At 50.8% G+C, this 24,148-nt stretch overlaps 1 protein-coding gene across 1 annotated transcript in view; it reads left to right on the plus strand.

Annotated features, from left to right (window-relative positions):
- AGK (acylglycerol kinase) overlaps window positions 1-24,148 on the plus strand; it is a 560,713-nt gene that overhangs the window by 137,844 nt on the left and 398,721 nt on the right. The window lies entirely within an intron of this gene.

The raw sequence follows: 24,148 nt of genomic DNA on the forward strand, positions 1-24,148 counted from the left end.
CAAACACCTCCTACACCCTCGGGTGACTTTTATAACTAGGACACTGTGGACATTAATATACTACTGTTGGCATTTAGAATCAGATTTAAGAGTTTGGAAAAGAAAAAGATTGTTAGAACAGAACAAGAGATCGCACACATATTCTGAAGCAGGTAAGTACTTTTGGTAAACCCCAATGCAAAGTTAGTTCACCCCTTCCTGGAAGGAAGACAAAACACGATGTCAGAGGGCAGAAGCGTCATTCAGGGAGCCAGGCTAGGCCAAAGTCAATTGGGCAAAAGTCTAGGTGAGCTGAAGCACTTCTTGCAGGTAAGTAAACGCCTTGCAAAATGTTTTAAAAGGCTTTGTAGAAAATAAGAATTCAAAGCAAGGCCACACGCTGTTTAGACTTGTGAAGTAATGAAGCTATCAGCAACTCTACAGAGCAACCACAACAAGTCTCACCAACAGAGAACAGGTGCAGTTACACAACAAGAGGTAAGTTCTCTTAGACTGTACAGTACCTTTAGGTTGAAGAAAAAGGGCAGCAGATGACTTCAGTTCCTGTGCAGCTCTGCGACCCTGGTGTTCCTGGGCCTCAATCATGGGGACGAGAGGGGGGGACGTCTGGGGACTCCTGCACTGCAATGGGACGGTCAAAGACCGCAACCGGCAATCTTCAAACAAGTGGCACTTCGGTGTTTCAGCTGCTTGTCTACTGCAAATAGCAACACTGCGGTTCCTAGCTGTCAAGGTGGGCCTTCCTTGCATCTGAGGTCCAGCACTCTGTTGAGGTGGCTCAGGCGGTGGTCAGTCAAAAGGGTGAAAAAAAAATCTCGAATAACAAAAATCTCAACAAAAAAAAAAGGCCGAAAAAAAAAATCGGATTTTGTTTTTTTATATATGTATTTTTTGGGTCCGGTAAGTAAAAAAAAAAAGGGTTAAAATAAAAAAAAAAATAGAAAAAAGGGGAGTTGGGGGGGAACCCCCCCATTTCGAAAAAAAATTCGATATTTTTTTTTTCGGCCTTTTTTTCGAGATTTTGTTTTTTCGAGATTTAGAACTTCGGTATTATGACTATAAACCGGCTCAGGCTTAGTCAGTCCTGCTTCCTGGGAGTCCCGGGGATCTTCCTTGAGCTCTTGGCCAGCATAAAAACAACGCATACAATCTGGTGTTCCTCTCCTGGCTATTCGGTTCCAGCAGCAACTGAAGTGGAATTTCAACCAGCTCCGAGAGGATGTCCAGGTGGCTTACTTTGGAGTTGATTTGTTCCACCAACTCAAGGGGAGAAGTTGTCCTTGCAGGGGCTTCTCTGTTCATACAAATTTGGACAGCAGCAGGGTGTCACCGGGCAAACGGTCCAGGAGTTGCAGCAGGCGTCTTCAAGTTCTTCTTCGGATGCCTATGTCCAGTGGTCGACTCTGCCTTCCAAGCCAAAAGGCCTCGCCTTTCATGCAGGTTTCTCCCATTCAATCCAGCCTAGCTGTCAGTCACCCAGCAGGGTGGCTGTCCTTGCCGGACAGCCAGCCTGGCCAGTCACCTAAGAGTGCATTCCTGTCTCATAGGAGACTAAGCACAGAGAGTTATGGGCACCTCCCTCGCTTTCTGCCCCCGCCAGACACCCTGGAGCCAGAGGCACCCACCCTTCAGGGCCACTGCAGCATCCCATAGCCAAGCAGAAGATCCTGGCAGGAAATGCTGTGATGCAGCAGTAAACAGCCCAGAAAATGGTACCAGCTTTGGGGTTTAACCTTGTAGGTGTTGGGAAGCAGTGCATGTCATCAGGAAGCCCAGATTGGTCCTCCAGGGGGCAATAAAACTGAACTGACATATGGCCAAGCCACTGTAACCAACCAGTATGGTCAAGTAAGGGCTATAAACTGCAGTAATAGGTGGGGAAAACTTGTTAAGCAGGTCTGCAGACCTGCTTATTTAGATGTGTTCAGCTCATAAGACGCACCCGTGGACATGGTAGCGCTAAGCAAGACTAACCAACCTAAAAAAACACAGGGGGTAAACCCGGATAAAAGTAATCTTGCATACAGAAATGAAAGGTACACTGGACCAAGACAGTATATAGGCCCTACTTCTGACAGTGGCCTTATACAGTAGAGTTCACTATCCACTTCAACTCAGATGGCACATCAATGAAATTGTTGCAGTTTGCTAATAGGAAGGTTACTGTGACCGCAGCCAGCCAATATGCAGTCTGTTCTCCTGTGAGCACCATTGATAGATCTTAATTCTTTGTAGGACCTTAGTCAGTTGTTCTGATTACCCCCATGGTCAATCCTTTGTCTAAGCCGATCATAACCTTATTTCGAAGGGTTTCCTTATGTTCAAAACCTGCTGGTGTCAAAACATTAGCAATAATGACATTTCTCCAGCATGGGGTCTGGCATGGATTCACATGCTCATGAATATTCCCTGTCGCCAGACTGGGAATCCTCGGTATAGAAAAAAATCAGTATCCGTTTCGTTTCTGATCTGTCTTTCTTAGTAGTAACCAATCACTGGTCTCTGGGTCATACTGCCCCCAGCCAATGACTGCCCTCTCCCTAAGCCCGCTTCTGGCAGCCATCCTCAGATTTTTACTGCACGTTCAAGTGTTGGGAGTCCTCGTGCTGTAGCTCTCGAGCTTTTGCTGCATTTTCATGCTTTTCCAGGAGATTTTTCTCATTTTTCGGGTAAATAGAGCCTCAAACTCCACCGTTTCTACGGACCTGGGATTCTCCATCAACTTTCCAAAATCCCACCTGGTTCCGTCGCAAGTCGCCCTGTTTCTGGGGGCCAAGCTCGACGCAGTGGCGCGGCTGGCCTCGCCGTTGGAGTAAAGGACCAGGACCATTCTGGGCAAGGTGCACCATCTGCTGGCCACAGATATGGCCAGGCTAAGATCTATCAAGTCCCTCCTCGGGATGATGTCCTCCTGCATTTATCTGGTGCGCCTTTGCAGGCTTCGGATGCGCCCCTTACAAGAGTTCCTCGACGCCCGCTGGGTCCGGTTGACGGGCAGCTTCGAGGACAGGATCCCTCTCAATGAGACGTTCTGTCAGGCGATCCGGTGGTGGGGTACCCGCTCCCATCTGTTGGCGGGCACGGACTTTCAGATCCCAGCTCACCAGGTGACGGTGACGACGGACGCCTCCCTGGAAGGTTGAGGAGCGCACTCCGGAGATCTTCACGCGAGAGGCCTTTGGCTCCCGGAGGAGAAGTCACTCCACATCAACATTTTGGAGCTCCGCGCAGTGTTCTGGGCCCCCAGGTCCTTTCTCCCGTCCCTCAAGGGCAAGGTGGTGAGGATCGTCACCGACAACACCACCACGATGTTCTACATCCGGAAGCAGGGCGGAACCAGGTCCCCGGCCCTATCCAAGGAAGCCCAGGATCTGTGGCATTGGGCTGTCGCCCAACTGATGTTTCTGGTGCCTCTTCATCTGGCAGGAATAAAAAACACGATCGCCGACTCACTCCGCAGGGAGCTGCGCTCGTGCCACGAGTGGGAACTACGCCAGGATCAAGTGGATCGACTCTTCCGACGATGGGGCGAACCCCAAATCGATCTCTTCGCGACGGCAACGAATTCCAAGTGCCGGAGGTTCGCCAGCAGGTTCCCCCAGCCGAGGAGCATGGGCGATGCTTTCTCGTTCCCCTGGGACGGCTTATTTCTTTATGCATTGCCTCCGCTGCCGTTGCTGCTCCGGCTCATCAACCAGCTCAAGAGGTCCCGGTGCAGGATGATCCTCGTTGCACCGGCGTGCCCGAGACAGATCTGGTTCCCGGACCTTCTGGACTTGTCAATGTCCGCACCAGTCAAGCTGCCGACGGACGCAGACCTTCTCTCCAGAGAAGGAGGCGCCATTCTTCACCACAACCCGTAGTTGCTGAACTTGCAGGCCTGGCTGCTGCAGCACTAGAGTTTGGAGGGTACGACATCCCGGCCGACTGCAGAGAGGTTCTTGCAAAGGCCAGGGCGTCCTCAACTCTTAAATGCTACGGACACACATGGAAGAGGTTCTCTGTCTGGTGCCACGCACAGAAGATTAACCCTCTGCGGATTACGGCCCCTCAAGTACTGCCGCACCTACTGTCGCTGGCCAAAGCTGGACTGGCTCACGCCTCCATCAAAATACATCTGGCTGCAATCTCCCGATATACCAGGACTACGGAACGGGCATCCTTGTGGTCTCATCGCCTGGTGAAAGAATTCATGAAGGGACTATTCCGATCATTCCCGCCGGTGAAGGCTCCTGCCCGGCGTGGGAGCTTAATGTGGTGCTGACCAGGCTCATGGGGGCCCCATTCGAGCCTATGCATTCGGCGCCTCTGAAGTTCCTGTCATGGAAGACAGCTTTCCTCGTGGCCATCACCTCCGCACGACGAGTGGGAGAGATCCAGGCCCTATCTTGCAAGCCTCCATACTTGACTTTTCATGACACGAGGGTGGTGCTGAGGACGCACCCCTCCTTTATGCCCAAGGTGCCGTTGGACTTCCACCTCAACGAGCCCTTGGTGTTGCCAGTTCTCCAGCATGGGGTCTGGCATGGATTCACATGCTCATGAATATTCCCCGTCGCCAGGCTGGGAATCCTCGGTAAAGAAAAAACCAGTATCAGTTTCGTTTCTGATCTGTCTTTCGTAGTAGTAACCAATCACTGGTCTCTGCGTCATACTGACCACAGCCAATGACTGCCCCTCTACCTAAGCCCCGCCTCTGGCAGCCATCTTCAGATTTTTACCGCACGTTCATGTGTTGGGATCCTCGTGCTATTGCTCTCGAGCGTTAGTGCTATTTTTTTCACGTTTTTTCTCAAAAACTTCGTTTTTTCGGTCAAAAGAGCCTCAAGCTCCACCGACTCTCCATCCGATCATCGGGGACCCGTGTCGGATTCGTCTGCGCCCCTCAAGGGTGAAGATTTCGTCGAGCTACGCTTTTGGAGGACTCCAGAAGTTTCTCAGGCCCGGACATGGCCCAGGAGAAGGGAAGCTCGACGCCCCGAAAGCTGTTCAGGATCTGCCCTGGATGCCAGCTGCAGAACGTCTTTAAGGAGGACGAACACTCCTTTTGTCTCTACTGCTTACATGAGGACAAGACGCACGTGGAGAAGGACTGTGCGTTTTGCGGCAACATGTCGGAGCGGACCATGAAGGACCGCCATCAACGTCTCGCCAACTGGCTGGAGGGGAAGAGCCCGTCAGGCGAGAAGAAGAGGAAGAAATCCGAGCCGTCTTCTAAGACCTTTGAGGACGCCCCGGCGACGGGGGTCCAACACAAGGCCAAGCACCGCGAGTCTGCTGGCACCGGGAGCGCCGAACGGTCGGGCTCTACGGGCGCCAGGCAGGGCGCACCCTCCCCGGCACCTTCAGCCACGAGCCAACGCTCTGGGTCGGGTAAGAGGAAGGGCGAGCACCTGGCGAAGCTCCTGGAGAGGCCCCGGTCGAGCTCGAAGGCCCCATCGGAGGGGGAGCGAGGCAGTGTCCCCCCCCTCAAGGATAAGGCGGTGAGCGCACCTAAGGTGGTGAAGGCCTTAATCCATCCGGCCAAGCCCTCTATCGATACTGTTGCGGCGGCCCCGGCTCAGCCTGTGGAGGCTACACCAGTGGTGGCGACCTCGGGGCTCAGAGTCTCCCTGCCACCTCGGAGGGAGTCCTCTTTTGTGCCCATCGATAGGACCCCCGTGAAACCCCCGGCGGGGAAGAAAAAGGGGGGGCAGGGCGTCGTCGTAGATTCGGCCTCAGAGGAAGAGCTGATTGAGGTCTTAAGCCACGGCCTTGGCGTGGAAGAAGACCGGCCCGTCGGGATGGATCCCGACGCAGGTGACGACGACCTCGTCGAGGGTGCCGACGGGGCCCCTGATCGCCCGTCGGATTCCCCTCTGCCAGTGCCGCAAGACAACTCGGCGGCCATTTTGTTGGCTATACAGACCTTATGTTCAGAGATAAGGACGAGACTACCGTTGCGACGGAGGAACCTCTCCCGTCGGGGGATCCTGAACCGGGACCTTCTGGTGCTCCCCCGCCCAAGAAAAGAAGGATTCACCCTCCACCTCCTTTTCAGCCGTCGCGCCCCGTCCAGCCCACCTCCCCGTCCACCCGAGGGGATGATACGGGGACTGATACGGCAGCGACGGGTACAGACGACTAGGTATACGACGAGTATCTACCGTCGTCACCTCCCACCAGGGCTTCTCCGCCCGACCAGATTGGATCGTTCCACTCCATGATCGCCAGGGCATCCGAGCTTTTCCAACTCTGCCCTGAGGAGAAGAAAAAGGAAGGATTCCTTTATCAACGGCGCGAGGCCAAGAGGAAGACGGTCCTCGCGGTGCCTCTACTGGACGACATTTGGGATGAGGGCCTCGCCCTCCTCAAGAACCCTTCCACTACGCCAGCTAGAAGAGACCGGTACGAGAAGAAGTACCGGGTCCCGGACGCGGCCCCCTTGTGCCTCCGGGCGCAGCCTACCCCGGACTCCGTCGTCTCCGCGGCGGCCAGGAAGAAAGCGGGGGGGGTGCGGCCTCCACATCGACTTCCCCACCGGACGGCGAGGGAAAGAAATTGGACGCTATGGGACGCAGGGTCATCTCGTCGGCAGCGACGACGATTAAAGCGGCCAACGCCTTGGCTATCGTGGCCCGCTACGACAGGGAGCTATGGTACAAACTGGCTCCCCTGCTGGACTTCCTACCGGATGACAAGAGGGCGGACGCCCTGGAGATCCTACAGGAAGGCGAGGTGGCGTCGGACCACGCCATCACTATTACGACGGACATCGCCGACACTGGGTTTCGCCAGTTGGGCAACGGCGTGTGCCTTAGGCGGCGTGGATGGCTCAAGGCTACGGACTTCCGTCAAGACGTACAGACCAGAGTCCTGGACATGCCGTTCGATGGGAACAACCTGTTTGGGAAAACAGTGGACGATTCCCTCCAGGCCATTAAAGCGGACACTGAGACGGCCCGGGCCCTTGGGGTTCTGCAGCAACGACGGACGCCCTTTCGGAGCAGCGGAGGCAAGGGCGCCTCCAAAGGTTCCGGCGGCGGTTTCTCCACCTACCGTCAAGCGGCCCGCTCGTCGTCTCAGGAGGCCTACAGAGGACGAGGCAAGTCTGGCGGACCCCGCCGTCGTCGCCAAGGAGGTCAAGGCGGCAAAGCCTCGTCGAAACAGGATTGAACCGGCCGTGGGGTCGGGCCCCCACCGAAGCACCCCGGTGGGAGGCCGGCTGGCGAGCTTCGTCAGCGTGTGGGAGTCCATCTCCACCGACCGTTGGGTGCTGGACGCCTTAGCCCGGGGCCACGTGCTCGAGTTTCAAAGAAGGTGCCCGCGCGTCCCCCCCGTGGCCAGGAAAGAGCTTCACGTCCCTCAGCTTCTCCTGGAGGTAAAGGCGATGCTCAGGAAGGGCGTCGTCGAACTCGCCCCAAAGAGGCTTCGGGGCTCCGGAGTTTACTCGAGATACTTCCTCGTGAAGAAGAAGACGGGAGGATGGCGCCCCATCCTAGACCTGCGACGTCTGAACAAGTTCATCAAGGCGCAGAAGTTCCGGATGGTCACCCTCCAGCACGTCCTGGGGCAGCTGGAGGAAGGAGACTTCCTGTCGTTGTTGGATTTGGAGGATGCCTACTTCCATATTCCCATCCTAAAGGGGCACCGAAAATTCCCCAGGTTTGTGGTCCAAGGGTGTCACTACCAGTTCAAAGCCCTCCCCTTCGGACTACGGTCGGCACCCAGGGTATTCACCAAGTGCCTTGCACCGGTGGCGGCGCAGCTGCGCCGCGAGGGGATCCACGTCTACCCCTACCTGGACGACTGGCTCATCCGAGCCAAGACGAGGGAGCTCGCCGTGGAGCACACGGCAAGGACCGTCCAACTTCTCACGGACCTGGGATTCTCCGTGAACTACGCCAAGTCCCACCTGGTACCCGCGCAAAACGCACTGTTTCTGGGAGCGAAGCTCGACAGTGTCCCTTCTGGCCTCCCCGTCGGAGGAAAGGACCAGGTCCATCCTGGGCAAGGTACAGCGGATGTTGGTTTCCGACGCGGCCAAGGTGAGGTCCATCAAGTCCCTCCTCGGAATGATGTCTTCTTGCATCTACCTCATTCCCATGTGCAGGCTCCGGATGCGCCCGTTGCAGGAGTTCCTGGACGCGCGCTGGATCCAAACGACGGGCGGCTTCGAGGAGAGGATCCCACGACGAGAGTTTCCGCCGAGCGGTCCGGAGGTGGGGCAACCGCGCGCATCTGACGGCGGGCATGGACTTCCAGACCCCAGACCACCAGGAGACAGTGACCACGGATGCCTCCCTGGAAGGGTGGGCAGCGCACACCGAAAATCTGCACGCGAGAGGCCTTTGGCTCCTGACGGAGAAGTTCCTCCATATCAACGTCCTGGAGCTCCGGGCAGTGTTCTGGGCCCTCAGGTCCTTGCTTCCGTCCCTCAAGGGCAAGGTGGTGAGGATCTTCACCGACAGCACCACCACCATGTTTTACATCAGGAAACAGGGCGGAACCAGGTCTCCAGCGCTGTCCCAGGAGGCGCAGGACCTGTGGCATTGGGCCGTCGCCCAAAGGATGTTTCTGGTGCCGTTTCATCTGGCAGGGATAAAAAACACCATCGCTGACTCACTCAGCAGGGAGCTGCGCTCGTGCCACGAGTGGGAACTACGGCAGGATCTAGTGGATCGCCTCTTCCGACGGTGGGGCACACCCCAGATCGACCTGTTCGCGACGGCGACGAACTCCAAGTGCCGGAGGTTCGCCAGCAGGTTTCCCCAGGCGAGGAGCATGGGCGATGCCTTCTCGTTCCCCTGGGAGGGCCTGTTCCTCTACGCGTTCCCTCCTTTGCCACTGCTAATCCGGCTCGTCAACCAGCTCAAGAGGTCACGGTGCAGGATGATCCTCGTCGCACTTGCGTGGCCGAGGCAGATATGGTTCCCGGACCTTCTGGACTTGTCAGCGTCCCCGCCAATCAAGCTGCCGGTGGACGCGGATCTACTCTCCAGGGAAGGAGGCGCCATCCTCCACCACGACCCGAAATCGCTGAACTTGGAGGCCTGGCTCCTGCAGCGCTACAGTTTGGAGGATACGACATACCGGCCGACTGCAGAGAGGTTCTTGCAAAGGCCAGGGCGTCCTCGACTCTTAAATGCTACGGACACAAATGGAAGAGGTTCTCTGTCTGGTGCCACGCACAGAAGATTAACCCTCTACGGATTACGGCTCCCCAGGTACTGCCGTACCTGCTGACGCTGGCCAAAGCTGGACTGGCACACGCGTCCATCAAGATTCATCTTGCTGCGATCTCCCGATACACCAGAACCACGGGCCGGACGTCCTTGTGGTCTTATCGTCTGGTGAAAGAGTTCATGAAGGGACTGTTCAGATCGTTCCCGCCGGTGAAGGCTCCGGCCCCGGCGTGGGAGCTCAACGTGGTGCTGACCAAGCTCATGGGACCTCCGTTTGAGCCTCTGCACTCGGCTCCGTTGAAATTTCTGTCGTGGAAAACAGCGTTTCTTGTGGCCATCACCTCCGCACGACGAGTGGGAGAGATCCAGGCCCTTTCCTGCAAGGCCCCGTACTTGACTTTTCACGACACGAGGGTAGTGCTCAGGACGCACCCCTCCTTCATGCCCAAGGTACCGTCGGACTTCCATCTCAACGAACCCTTGGTGTTGCCTGTGTTCTTCCCGTCGCCTTCGTCGCCGGCTGAGAGGACTTTGCACTCGCTGGATGTGGCTAGAGCGCTGAAGTTCTACGTGGACCGCACAAAGTGTTTTCGGAAGACGTCACAACTCTTTGTGAGCTTTGGACCTGTCAATCAGGGGAAGGCTCTCTCGAAGGCTTCCATTTCCAGATGGCTCTCCGGCTGTATCATGTACTGTCATCGGTTGGCAAACCGACCGCTGCCTGGCCGTCCGAGAGCCCATTCCACCAGAGCGATCGCAGCTACCACGGCGTTCCTTTCTGGTGTGCCCCTGCTGGACATATGCAGGGCTGCTACGTGGAGGTCTACGCACACCTTCACGAAATTCTACTGCGTCGATCGGGATTCCAGGGAGGAGTCCAGGGTCGGCCAAGCAGTGCTGCGCACCCTGTTCGCCTGAGGTGAGCCTGGTGAGGAGGTAAGATGCTTAATGTTGAGTTTGATGTAATGCTTAATGTTGAGCCTTTGCCACCTCCCGTGGTTGTGCATGTGTGTACTGCTATGTATTCTTTATTCATGAGCATGTGAATCCATGCCAGACCCCATGCTGGAGAAGGAACAAGTTACTTACCTGTAACTGTTGTTCTCCAGCATGGGTCAGGCATGGATTCACATGCGAACCCTCCCGCCTACCCCTCTGCGGCTCTTCACTTGGTCATACTGCCACTTCACGTGCTTCCAAATCTGAAGATGGCTGCCAGAGGCGGTGCTTAGGTAGAGGGCAGTCATTGGCTGTGGTCAGTATGACGCAGAGACCAGTGATTGGTTATTACTACGAAAGACAGATCAGAAACGAAACTGATACTGGTTTTTTCTTTACCGAGGATTCCCAGCCTGACGACGGGGAATATTCATGAGCATGTGAATCCATGCCAGACCCATGCTGGAGAACAACAGTTACAGGTAAGTAACTTGTTCCTTTCATTTCAGTGCTAAATTCCTTCCACCTTAGAGACCCCAAGCTCTTTTGCTGGACTTTGGACTTTTTAATTTTAACTCCAGAGTGAGTGTGACCTTTTTCTCACTCATGTGTTTGTCCCTGATTTGGAATTTGTTTTCACTGTTTTTGGAGTCTGACCAACTCCATAGGCATCTGCTTTTTACATAGTGACACACCGTACCTTCAGTGCAGTGTCACTGAGAAATCCTCTGGATTTCTCTTAAGGTTTAAATACCTTTCTTGGTTTAACTACAGTTTCCAAGGAGGGTCAAGTGAAATTGACTTTACTTACCTTTTCTCTTTGTAGGTCCAGCACACACCATCTTATGTGGAGTGCTAGTGGGGTTATTTAGTAGCCCCTTATCCTACTTTCTCATGTTTACCCTCACTACTTTAAATGCTGGTGGCAGTGATTTAATTTTTCCTACCATTGTGCTTTTCTACCACAGGTTGAATCCTCAGCTGCAGTACAGCACCCATGGGTGACCATTTTGTCAAAATGATCCTCGTCTTCTTGTTTCGCCATTTTCTATTTGTGAGGTCTTTCTTGGCTTTTACTCTGTGCGTTCAGACAGGTTTGAGCCATTTGTTTGTCTTGCATTTGGTGGGCTTCACCTCTGAAGCCCGTCCCTGGCTCAGTGTGTCTGGAAGGGCAGGAAGTGAGGGAGGATCCCAAAACTCCCCTGTCTTTTGGCCCTAGGAGTGCCTGAATGAAACTAGTCCTGATTGTCCAGCTGGCTGTCCTAAAAGGACAGCCACTCTGCTGGGTGATTGACAGCCTAAGCTGTCCATGAATGGGAAAACCTGCTTAAAAGGCGAGGGTTTTGGGACTACAGGCACAGTCGACCACAGGAAGAAACATCTGAAGAAGAAACCGTGAAAGACGCTTGGAATTTGAATTGCTCGGTGAAGCCCTGCTGCTGTGCTAACCTCCTTTTTCACGTCAACAGATAAGCTCCAACAGAATGACTTCTCCCCTTGGGTTAGTGGGACCAACAAACCCTGAGACAAACTCCACTTTGGCGCAGTCCCCGACTGGCTGTGCCTCTGTTGCTGCAGAAGCCCAATGCCAGGGGTCGAGTGTCCATAATGGAGTGCAATGTCTGCCTTGGAACGAATCCGGCCAAAAGCTCCAGGAGCCTCCTATGGACCCTCCAGAAGCAGGAAATCCCGATCCAGAGTCCCCTCACCAGAGTCCATGACCGAGGGAGCAAGGAAAGTCCAACCAGAGATTTGTTCTGCAGCAGTACTGTTTGCGAATCGCTAAAACCGTGAAGTGCTGCTGAATCGCAAAGAGCCCGTAGCTGCCGACGACCTTCCCAAGTATTACAGCAGAAGCCCTCAGACGTCCTCGCTCTTGTCCCCACAATTGAGGTTCAGGAACAAGGGTCTGCATAGCTGTAGCTAGATGGAATCCAGCTGGACTCTTCTTCTGACCAGAGGTACTGTTTGGGCTTGGGGTACTTAACTTATTGCCTTTAGCCACGCTTTTCTCACTTGGGAATTGCATTGCCTTACCTTGATTTCAACTCCCTTTGCACAGGCTTAACAGCTTGTGTTCCAACAAAAATTTTCTGAACTCTCTAACTTTGCAAGACTTTTTTTTTTATTCAGTAAGTGCATCAGAACTATAGACTTTGTCCAAATGTCTTTAGTTGGCCCGGCTCCCTAAAAGCACTTTTCTAAATCCATTGACTTTGATATTGCTTGTCCCTCATAGGTTGTAGCTTGTTGAATACTGTTACTGCTGGGAAAGGCTTATCTAGACTTTATTGGAGGATTCAGTTGTCCTCACTTTTTCTAAGAAACGGTTCTAACCTTTCTACTTTCCTAACCCTTCCTTTCTGCAACTCGGAAGTCTACAAAAGTATATTGGTGTAATATATAAATGCAAATGCTATCCTTGTAATTGAAGTCACCTCAGGGTGTAGTAGAAATGTATTGAGCATATCCAAAGATTATTCACTAACTTCATTGATTTTGAAAAGTATTCCAAAGTTTATCTGAACTCTTAAAGAATTGCCTTTTTAAAGAATGCTTATTTAAAAACTGATGTTAAATAAAGTGTTACTTGGCTACTTGTATTGACTGATTTCACCTGTACAGCTCTACAGCTCACATGTACCCCTCTTGAGATAGGCCTGGCTGCTCAGTTACACTACGAACTTGTGTAGTACATACCTATACCAAAATGTGGGTTACCGAACACCAAGCAGATACATATTGTGTAGTCTCACACAGTGTGACTGCACCAATTCTTACCTAACAGCTGCTAGTTAGGAATTGGACTTTGAAAGCATTAGTCTGCTCTGAAAGTCTCTAACGTTAAGCTCTGCTACTGTTTGACTAACCAACTGTTTTCCTTCCCCAAAGCCATTATTTTATGTGGTTTTGCTAACTAAGTACAATGACTAAATATCTGTCTGTGTGCGGTATAACCGATAGTACGGTAGCACTGTCATTAGTATCAAACGCTGTAACAATTGTAACCGCGAGCAACTACAAACTAAGAAATGGCCTTTGAAAAGTATCTGAAAGTATTTCTATGTAAGTTGGTATAATTATCTAAGCATTTTGAAAAATTCCTTGTGCAAATATCATATATATATCCTATATATTTTAATATAAAAGTATTGGTGCGTTTCTTTGATCTGCTTTACTAACTAGCTTCAGTGTACTTAACTGCAGCTCCCATCTTCCTCTCATGGCTGGGAGGATAGCTCGGTGGCAACGCGTTTGTCTTGGAAGCAAGACCATGCATAGTAACACAGGTTCGAATCCCAGGCTCGCACTTAGAAACTGTCTCCGCTATTAAGTGTGTTGTCAATGAAAATGTATAATAATTATTATGATAAGCCTGACTGCTCTGCCACACTACCAAGGTTCCATGACTGATACTAAGAGTTGGGGACCTGTATACCATAGGAATAGTTTTATGAAGTCTTACCTCCAGTGGACATTAGGAAAACTGCCCTAACAGTTACTGCTTCAAACCACTTCAATTTGACATCTGCTGACAACTTAATACACCACCCTAGTTTAAATACTACTACCATTGCTCAGTACTTTGAATTGTGAAGTAGGCTTTGACAAGATGCACTTATACCAAACCTCTTCAGTTAGGCAAGGCCCTCTTCCTTTCACTTACTTTCAAAAGGGGCAGCCTCTTTGCCTCTCGTGTCTTCTGCCACAAGAACAACCTACTTTTGCACATAAGACTCACTTCTTTCTAGCTTCAGCAGTCTTTAGCACAACAGGATGGATTTTACTTCAGAATATTCTTCACAAGCAATTGCTCCCCTCGCCCAGCTTTACTCACCCCTTCTGCCAGTTATCAGCCCAAAGACTTACCCAGAAGCCTTGGTGCCACTCTCTCAGCTTCAGGTAACTATGAAACTTTGATGAGGGGGGATAGCTCAGGTGCAATCGGTTTGTCTTGGGAACAAGACAACGCAGCGCAACGCAGGTTTGAATACCGATCCCACGCTTAGAAACCGTCACAGGTATTAAGCGTGTTATAAAAAGAATAATTATCTTGGGCCGCTTTACAGTTAACAACTTCAGTGTAGTTAGATTACTCGAACTCTTGGCAATACTGGTTTAACTATGAAAAGGGGATGCCTCTAGGCTTGGGTAATGTGTGTTGTTCTTAATAGTTTAAACTCTTTTTACTTCTGAATATACAGTATAGAATTCAGTCTTTTGAGTGAAAACATCATTGAGTACACGCAACCTCTCTTTAAAGTGAATTTCAAGGTTTAAGGTTGCATTGTATTCCCATGTAACAGCAAAGGATGATGTTCTGACTTCCTTTTGGGAATTAGAATTGGGCACATGCAAACTCCTTTTGATGTTGCTCTTTGTAAGTTGTAACTCGGTTATTGTGAAGGTTAAGTATTAGGAAATTATTTAGCTAGCGTTCCTTCTTCTCAATTAAGGACACACAACCACTCTGTTATACAGCAACAGTGTTTAATCAGTTGAACAATGGTTTTCCATTGTCAATAAGATTTTGGATATAACAAATCGCTTTCACTCACATAAAGCAATATGCAAGTCACTTGGAGAGCTAGCTACACAGTTCGCTCAGTGTATTTGAATGCTGTGTTTCACTCACTGGCTTCATTGACACTGGTTTTGCGGGTTGCACTGCTTTCCCGACTTCCTCTACCACTTCTACTGCTTCTGGCTCGCTGGGAACTTGACACCCTTCGGTCTGGCCACTTGATTTGGTAGTGACTTTTTTTCCCCTAGACACTCGGCTTGCCTTCTGCTTCTGGCCTTAGTCTCCTGCACATTCACAGCTCTGCAATCACGGCAACAGGGCTCATGTGGGGAAAACTCTGCCTCCTGCATGTCTTCCGCTGCACAGCATCTGCTCTTCAGGTTTTGGGAGGACAGGACTTTCACAGAACTTTCAGGTGAAATCTGCTGTCTCCACGTTCCAGCGCCCCTTCTGTGCTCCCACTTACTCGTAATTTGACAACCTTGTGCTTCTCCTCTGCTGCTCCTGCTACAGTCAGCCTTCCGGCTCTCCTTGCAGCTCCTTCTACTCCTCCTTTCCTGATGGGGCCTTTTATGCCTCACAGGTTCTTTCAGGTGTGAGCTGTTAGGCTCAATTGCCTGACTACTACAATGGCAGTTGTGCTTAATTGCCTGACTACTGCACCTGCATGCTTCTCCAGCCCTCTTCCTTGTCTGTCTTTCTGGAATTCTGGGACCTGTAGTCCCCTTCAACAAAGTTAGTCTTTGTCATTTTTAGATTATTTTTAAGGCTAGGTTTAATTCCCTTAGTTATTGAGAGAGGACCTATGAGAATGAGCTGTTAGTGGAAGGTGGTTTAGTGAAGACCTTTCTATAATCCTTTATATTATACCCTTGGGATTGTGGAAGGTGTTTAGTTTGGGATACCAAAAAGGATCTTACTTTTGGGAAAGTTTGCGCAGATTTTATTTTACAACCTTGGGGTTCACAACCCTAGATCTGATATGAGGGTTGGGGACAGTAAAATGACAATCAGCCATTATCTCTCTAGGTACCTTGGGAAGAGTCTTCCTGTCGGAGGAAAAATACTGTGGGCCCAATTCAAAGAATCCAGCGCAGAAGTAGCGCAAGCGCCGCGCATCGAGCATGCGGCAGCCATGTCGCAAAGCAGCAATTGCGCGACATGCATATTCATTGATTTTCCGAGGCATCAGTAGCCATGGCGCAATGAACATCAAGCAGCGCCAGTGACCCACCAAACACACCCCTGTGCGCAGGAAAAACCCTGTGAAATGCCAAATACGGCGCAAAGCCCTGCGCCATCCATGGCCCAGCATACAGCCCCCCCACCCCATCGTAATAGCGTGAAAAAACCTGCACGTACCCCGCCATACATGCACAAATCCCCTAAAAGCACATGCCTCCTGACGGGACAGCCACACTCCAGCAGCCATCAACCGCGACCATACCTCGCAGGCAGCCCACAACATATGGGCCTCCCCGCCCCCATCACCCGCATTCATACCCCGCAGGCAGCCCACAACACATGAGGATCCCCCCCATCACCCGTATCCATACCCCGCAGGCAGCCCACAACACATGGAACCATCACCCGTGACCATACCCGCAGGCAGCCCTGTAAGTAAATGAAAGCAGTAAAGATGGAACCAAGTCACAATCGACTTCTCCTTACTTCAGCAGTCTAATCCTTAAGAATAATGGGGCCTTGATCTCAAGTCAAAGGAGCCGCAAGGCTTCTCCCCACAACAAAGTTTCTGTATGTAAGTTCTAATTTTCTTAGTGTTGGTGATTGTTCAAAAAAAGAAATTAAACAAGGTTACTAGGTAAGTAAGTTGTGTTCTTATCTTTCATAAAATACTACCAAATACTACATTCCACTACCTTTTGATGACCAAAAGGTAGTGGAATGGAATTTTAGGATACAAGGTGACTGGTTCCCAATGTCATCCTATGGAGGACAGGGGTGGGGGATCGGGAGGCAAATGCGTTACATTTACTTACCCTCCTGACTCTGATTTTCTCAGATGACTTGATCAGTTGACTGCCGGTTGTTGGAGGTTGGATTTATCGCTGTTGGTTCTGGTGAGAGGTGCCCAGGAGCTGTGGGTGCAAGGATCCTTCCGATCAGGCCCAGATGCAAGATGCAACCTTTGGCAGTGAAGAAATGCAAGATTCACTTATGCAGGCCTTTTCAGGAGGCTGGAGCAAGGCAGGTTCCAGTGACGGCAACCATACAGACTACTGCAGGCGTCCTTCCAGTCGCGATTGAAGAAGCTTCTCTAGGACAGGATCCCTTGATGCTGGTGCGCTGAAATTCTGAGGGAAGGTGACTTGTACTACAAGCCGGGGACTACCAATGTTCCAATTGCAACCGAGGAATGGCAACACTTTGAGGCTGCCCACGAGAGAGCTGGTCAGCCTGCTGGGTGGTCCAGGGCCACATGAAGGTTCTGGGTGGCTGGGTCCTCGAGGGCAGCGTGACTATTTGGTCCAACTAGTCCAAGGGCTCAAGCAAGGCTCAGGGTCTTCGGAGATCAGGTAGTCCAACAGGGCTTCATGGGGCAAGCCGCAGGAAGGAATACCAGGCCTCTTCAGGAGTCTTATTCAGATCTTCAGTCGGCTTTTCGTATACAAGGGATTCTTGGCTCTAATGCTGATCTGTAGCCATTTCTTCGGGGGGGGGGTCTTAACCAAAATCCAGCCTAGAAGCAAGAAGCCCACCAATGGGTGCACCATTCAAATAGCAATTAGTTGTCCAATCAGGGACAACTATTGCTTGCACTCATGCCCCCTGTTGGGGGCCTTTACAAAAGTCACTGTCTGAGACAGAACTTGTGGAAAGCCCACCTTTTGGTGCACAGGGCTACACCTCTTAGGATTATCCTGAACTACCCAAGGGTATGTTCGAGTGGCGAGCAGCCAGGCCTAATGTAAGGAGGGAGGAGGGCTGTAGTTGGGTACAAAGACTTCAGAGCATACCTTGGTTAAAACAAAAAGCAAAAAACACTGACACACTTAGAAGTTATATACAAATAGAAATGTATATACTGTAGGACACTCTGTTGCAATACTAGATTCAGGTAAGTACTATAAAACAACATTTCCACAGTATAAGATCACTCTTAATAACTTTTTATAACTTCAACCCAATTCTGTCTTAATAGTCCAACCCTATCTAGTAGGAGTCTCTCAAAGTTCAGATGGGCCACCAGTGGCTGGTGGTTGGCCAGGAACATGCAAAACTGTGTGCAGAGTGCAGGTAAGTAAATCAGTGTTTACAAATATGTGCAGGGAGGTTAGGATGACCCATGAGCGGATGCTCAAAGGACCGGTGTCCAAGGGCAGGCGGTTTTACCGCTAAGAGCACAAAGCGTTGTCCCCCCAATGTTACTCAGTAGAGTGCTCAGGGATACAGGGATAATAATAATTTAGCATTTATATAGCGCTACGAACCCTCAGGTATCTGAGCGCTGCTTATTATTACCCACAGTGTGTAGTGCTCATTTATCAACCTCAGAAGGATGAAAGGCTGAGTTTGGCCCTGCCGGGATTCGAACCTGCATCAGCAGGCTCTGCACAGATGTCAAAGCGACTGCTCTACTCGCTGTGCTATCGGACCGGCTGTAGTAGGATACGAGCTATCTGCAGCCTCAGGTTCACAGGATCACACACGCAGGCCCCATGTAGGTTGTACCAGTAGTGAAAAGTACCTTTTTGTATGAAGAAGCAGTTGCTGTAGGACAGTTCCAGCAGAGAGGCAACAGGAGACCCGGTCTCCTGTTCTTTGGCCTTGGCGACTTGGGAGAACGTGTCTTAGGTGCATCTGTCGGCTGCACCCATGCAGGGGAATGCCCAGCATTGAATCTTCGAGGTGAAATCTTGTGGATGCCTTTTTCAGGCACGGTAGACAGACGGTTGTCACGGCGGCCAACTCTATTCAGTTTCTAGGTCTTCACCTCTGGTAAGGGGACTTTCTGGAGCTGGATGGAGTTGTTGCAGACTTGGAAGGATTCCCTCATAGGTGCAGGGAAAACCATGCTTCCTGAGACGTTGTACAGCTATGCAGCACAGGGCCCTTGGTATTTGGGGGGGGTTTGCAAGCCCTGGGGGCCACAGCTCTTATGGGGAGGGTGCAAATTGTAGGTCGTCTCAAGGCTGATTAGGCTGCCACTGTATGGGAGGAAGAAGTCCTCTTCAAATCTTCACTGTCGATTGGAGTGTCTAGGTCCAGACAGCAGCTGCGACTCAACAGGCTCCGGCGGTCGTTGGTAGTGCTGGCAACATCCTTCTCAGTTCTCTTCAGAATAGTCTTGTTCCAGTGGTCGACTCTGGGTTTCTGCTCCAGGACCTCAGAATGTATCCAGGAATACTGGCTGAGTCCACCAATCATGTCACATGCACCATTAGAACTTGGGGGTGGCTGTCCAATGGGGACAGCCAGCCTCCCAGTTTGAACTGGTTTCAGCCAGGCACACTGCAGGGTCGAGAGGCGGGGGGGGTTTCAGTAGACTCCCCCTACTTCCTATCCTGCCAGGCACTCTGGTAACCATCACAGGCTTTCCTTTGAAACTTGGCGAAGACAAAGGCCCTCATTATGAGTTAGCTGGTCCGGAAATAAGTGCTGGTCAGGACAGATACTGGCACCTTTGGACCGGCCAACTCCAAGTCTGCCAGTAGGGGCTCTGATCTACCGGCAGGCCTGACCTGCCAGTAATCAGGAACCTACCGGCAGATAAATGAATCACTGGCGCTGTTATTAACTCCAAAAAGAAATCCCAAAAAAGGGGCAGAAAGGTTCCCTAGGTCATAGTAAAACAAAAGGCGAGTGTGGAAAAAGGTTCCGACTCGCCCAGGAGTATCTGACCAAAACTCTTAAGTGTCCAGGGATTTCAGAGAGAGAGGGGGAAATCTGCCCTAACACCCCACACCTAGACTCTCTGGCACCACCAATGTGGAATGGGACTAGACATTCCCACCCCCTTTCTGGGCACCTGAAATATATATATATATATTTTTGAGGCTTGTGGAATCTGCTTGGATTACACACTGTGCATAGGCCGACATCTAGTGGAAGCTGCAGCGTATTACAGTTGTTATTTTCGAAACTCGAAAAGGGACGTCAACAGGGCGTGCCAGTAATACTATCCCTAGTATGACGTCCACTGTACCCATGATCCCTCGTGTCTCGAGGTCCCTCAGATAGTTTTTTTTCACCATTCTAGACGGCCACGTATAAGCAGAGTTCCTCTTCAGCGTAAAGCCATTCACTAGTTAAAATATTGATAGTATTTCTTTCTATCCTTTCATCGACCTCCGAAACATCACGCCGGTGAAGACAAAAGAACTACCGTGACGGTCCGTTTGGCCTTGGAAGGCCGCCCCGGGCCTTGTTCCAGACACTAGGGAGAGAGGGGATGTCATTTTAGGATGTGTATATACCCCGTTCCTACACTTTTTTCGCCCAGCTGCCATAACCTGCAATTATGGAAAATACCCCTTTTTAAATTCTGCCTCAAGTGTAATCGCAAATTCCCGTGGGTAGACAAACATTTAGTTTGTAATTTGTGTCTCCCAAGAGACCCCGCCGAAACATCTTGTCGAGCGTGCAGGCTCTTCAAGCCAAAGACGTTAACGGACTGCTCCACAAAGCGCTGGGCCCACTACGCCAGGCAACTCGAGGCCATGGAGTTAGAAGGTGCCTTTAGCGATGGCAGCGACGCTGTCCTTTCGGAGGGCGAAGGAGTAGCTCCAGCTACTCAAGCGCCAGCTACTCAAGCGCCGGCCCCCAACCCCGTAGGACAGGCCTGGGGGCCATGTTGTGGGGACTACACCCAGCGGTAGTAGCGCTTCAAAGACACACCACTAAGCACATAAGCCCAGGTCGAGACTTGACACGTGGGTCTAGTGAGCGACAACTTTCGACACCCAGGGAAAGGTCTGCAGAGTCCCGGTCCTCTGGGCAATCTCACTCGATCGTCACACGACAGGGCCCAACCGTTGAAAGACTGCAAGGGTGTTGCTTGCAAAACCCCCTTCCGAAGGTCTATCGCCTGGGACGAGGCCTTTGGCTCGGCGTCAGATAAGGTGGCAGGCCCCAAAAATCAGTTAAACACTCCTCTGGGCCCCAAGGGGAAGGGGAACATCACAAGAAAACCTCAGAAACTTCTCATAGGGACAAGAGCCATATTAGGGATAAGACACCTCAGAGGGAAAAGCCTAGAGAATCCAGGCCCATAGAGAAACCTAGAGAATCTATCCCTAAGGGGGTACCTCCCACAGATGAGGAATTGGGACTTCCCCCTCAATCTGTGGTAATCCCAAATTCCAAAGAATGGTCTTCACAAGCCATTGACAGAGTGATGAAAAGAATGACCTTTATGGCCAATTTCTTTCCTTTTTTTAAAGGAACCCCGATTACCTTCAGAGCTTCAACTCCACTCCCCCCACCACAGCTCCTTCTGGTTCTCAAGCCTCTGCCCTACCTACTCAACCCCCTTCTAAGAGGCCTTGTTAAGATGTTCCTTTACAGAGTACAGTCATAGATCTCGGACCCAGAATCGGACCAAGAAGATCTCTTTTGTAGAGGCAGCTGACCCTCAGTTTATTGATGAGTATACAGCAAACCCTTATTATGGGGATGACGAGGACCAAGAGGCTGACCAAGAAGCCAATATGTACTCCATAGACTCCCCTCCTAACATAGACACTCCATTGTCGATTCTCCTATTGTTGATCAAACCCTCCTTAATGAGGTGCTAGCCAAGGCAGCCGAGCACTTCCAGATGGAATCCCAGGAAGTACAGGAGGATGAAGATTTCGCAGAACTACTATCGGGGGACAAGAAATCAGTAGCACAATTTATCCCACTACTGAAGTCAGTGCAGCGCAGAATACAACCATCTTTAGAAGCACCTAACCTCACACAAGGTGTAAACCCTCATGTAGAGAAATTATTCAGACCTGCACCTTCAGACCCATTATATATTAGAGGGCAACTGAAGCCAGACTCAGTTGTGACTACAACTAGAAAAAGAGCGGGCACACACCTTGCTTCCTCTGAGGCTCCACCCGACTAAGAAAGCAAGAGGATCTATGCCACGGGTAGGAATGTCACCTCCTCTCCGGCTTATCAAACCAGAATAGCAAATAATGCAACACTTTTGGCCAGTTACAACTGCTACAAGTAGGAAGAAATATCGGCTTTACTTTAATCTGCCCCAGAGCCACTAAAGCCCCAGCTAGCACAAGTGGCTGCAGAGGGGGAGGACGGTCTCAGCCTGTCTTCTTAAGACCAACTTTGATGTGGAGGACAATGCCGGGAGAGTCATTGCGCAGGGGACTGTTATTAAGAGGCATGCATGGCGGCGCCAGTCAGGGTTCAAACCCGAGACGCAGGCCACCCTAATAAACATGCCTGTTGAACCAAATGTGCTCTTCAGTAAGGTCGTCGAAGCCGCCCTTAAGACTGCAAAGGACGAGTATGACACTCTTAAATCTTTCGGTCAACTTACCAACAACCCTTCCGGGCAGAGAGGTAATGGCAATTTTTGCCTTTTTTGAGGCCAAAACGCTCAACGAGGATCCAACTACAGTCAAGGCAAGGGTTCCTCCTATAATCGAGGCCAGTCCTCCCAAGGATGCCCTAGAGGACCACGCAGGGGTCGTGGTCCGGGGAGAGGCCCTGCTCAAGGTGGCACTCCACCTCCGAAGCAGTGACATTCCGCTTCAGATGCTCTCCCTCCCATGCTTCTCCAGTAGGACGCATTTCCAGCTTCACCCACGCATGGGAGGGAATCACCTCAGACAGATGGGTGCTGTCCACAGAAGCAGGCGGATACTGTGTAGAACTTCTCCAACGTCCCCACGTCCACCCACCACGACCGAAGACCCACTCAGAAGAACATCAGCGTATCCTTCTCGAAGAGATAGCCACACTTCTATTAAAGGACGCCATCAAAGTCGTCCCATCAACCAGGTAAACAGGGGTATTTATTCAACTTACTTCATTGTGCCAAAGAAAGTTCTAACAATATACCCAGTATGTAAAGCCCCAAAAGTTCTGCATGACTACGCTACAAGAGGTAATCCCTGTACTAAAGGGGATTATATGGCAACACTGGATATGAAAGATGCCCATTTTAATATTTCAATGTTCCCAGCGTACAGAAGGTTCTTGCGTTTCAAGATAGCGAACCAGCACTACCAATTGAAAGTGCTTGTCTAAATGTTATCAAAACAGCTGCTGCTTTCCTTGGTGCATTAGCTTGAATAATTGTAGGGTAATGGCTAATATATAAACAGGCCTTATCTCGTCGTCTAATATGGGTTTCCTGTCAAATTAAAACATCAGGATGATGCCATGCTAGGAATCCCTCTAATTTCTTGCGGTTGACCGGGGTATTCAGCCCTTGAACATTAAAAGATAAACACTTGAATGCAGTGCCTATTTTATTACACTATGTATATACGGCATGCTAACCGACACACTGGCATTTAAACATTGCCTAAAAGTTTCTGCGGTTATCTCCACCCTCCCCCATACATATTCCCCCCCCAACTTCCCTTATTCCCAACAACATAACCCCCATACCCCTACCTACCCACCACGCCACCCCACCCCACCCTGGTGTGACCCTTTACGTATAATCTTCACTTCTCCGACATGGATCACCATTTCCTCCAGGGTCCCCCCGAGGGTATCCTAAAACCCTCTTCTCCACCACTTGGTTGGTTCCAAGTGGAGCATTCTGTACTTGCACTATCTTCTTTGAAATATGGTCCGCATCCTTAACTGAAAAGCCAAGAAGTTCCCCCTCAACAATATCTCTTTTGTATAATTTTTTCTTCTCCGTTATTGGGCCCCTCAAACAAAAGTCTTTCTATCCATTCAGGCCCCTCTTCTGGGTGCCGCTGATATGAGTCTTCTCCTTAGTCCCTCTGGGGTCCGTCCTTCTAATTGCGATGGTTGTGTCCATGCGATTTCTCCTCCATCTTAATTTATTTCCAGCAGCTCCATTCCTTCTGCAAGAGATGTGATTCTATGTTGCCTCCCATTAAGTAAGAAGGTGACCCCAAATGGGAATGCCCATCTATATCATATTTGCTTTATTTGCAGCACTTTTATCACAGGTCGCATTTCTGTGTTTTTGGAGGGTAGGCGGGGAAAGGTCTTGGTACAGTTCTATTGCATATTGCATTCCATCTTAGGGGCGTGAGCCTGGGTCTACTCTTCTTGGCCCGACCCTGTTGACACGATCTATTAGGATTTCCTCCTCTTCCTTTCCCCCGAGCAACTGTTTAAAAATTGAAACTATTTCCTCTTTAAGATCAATGTCTAACTGATTTGGGAAGGTTCCTGGCCCGAATGTTCACCCTGCGCGACCTATTCTCTCAAGCCTCACATTGGATCTCAAGATTTCGGGTCATTGTGGCCAAATGTTCCATCAGCTAATCCGAGTGCCAGCTGTCCGAGGTTAAGTCTTATGGCATCAGTATGTTCTCCCAATTCCGATAGGTCTTTC

The sequence above is a fragment of the Ambystoma mexicanum genome, chromosome 12 (assembly GCF_040938575.1).
Source record: "Ambystoma mexicanum isolate Mex_15411 chromosome 12, UKY_AmexF1_1, whole genome shotgun sequence".
In the NCBI taxonomy this organism is placed as follows: Eukaryota; Metazoa; Chordata; class Amphibia; order Caudata; family Ambystomatidae; genus Ambystoma; species Ambystoma mexicanum.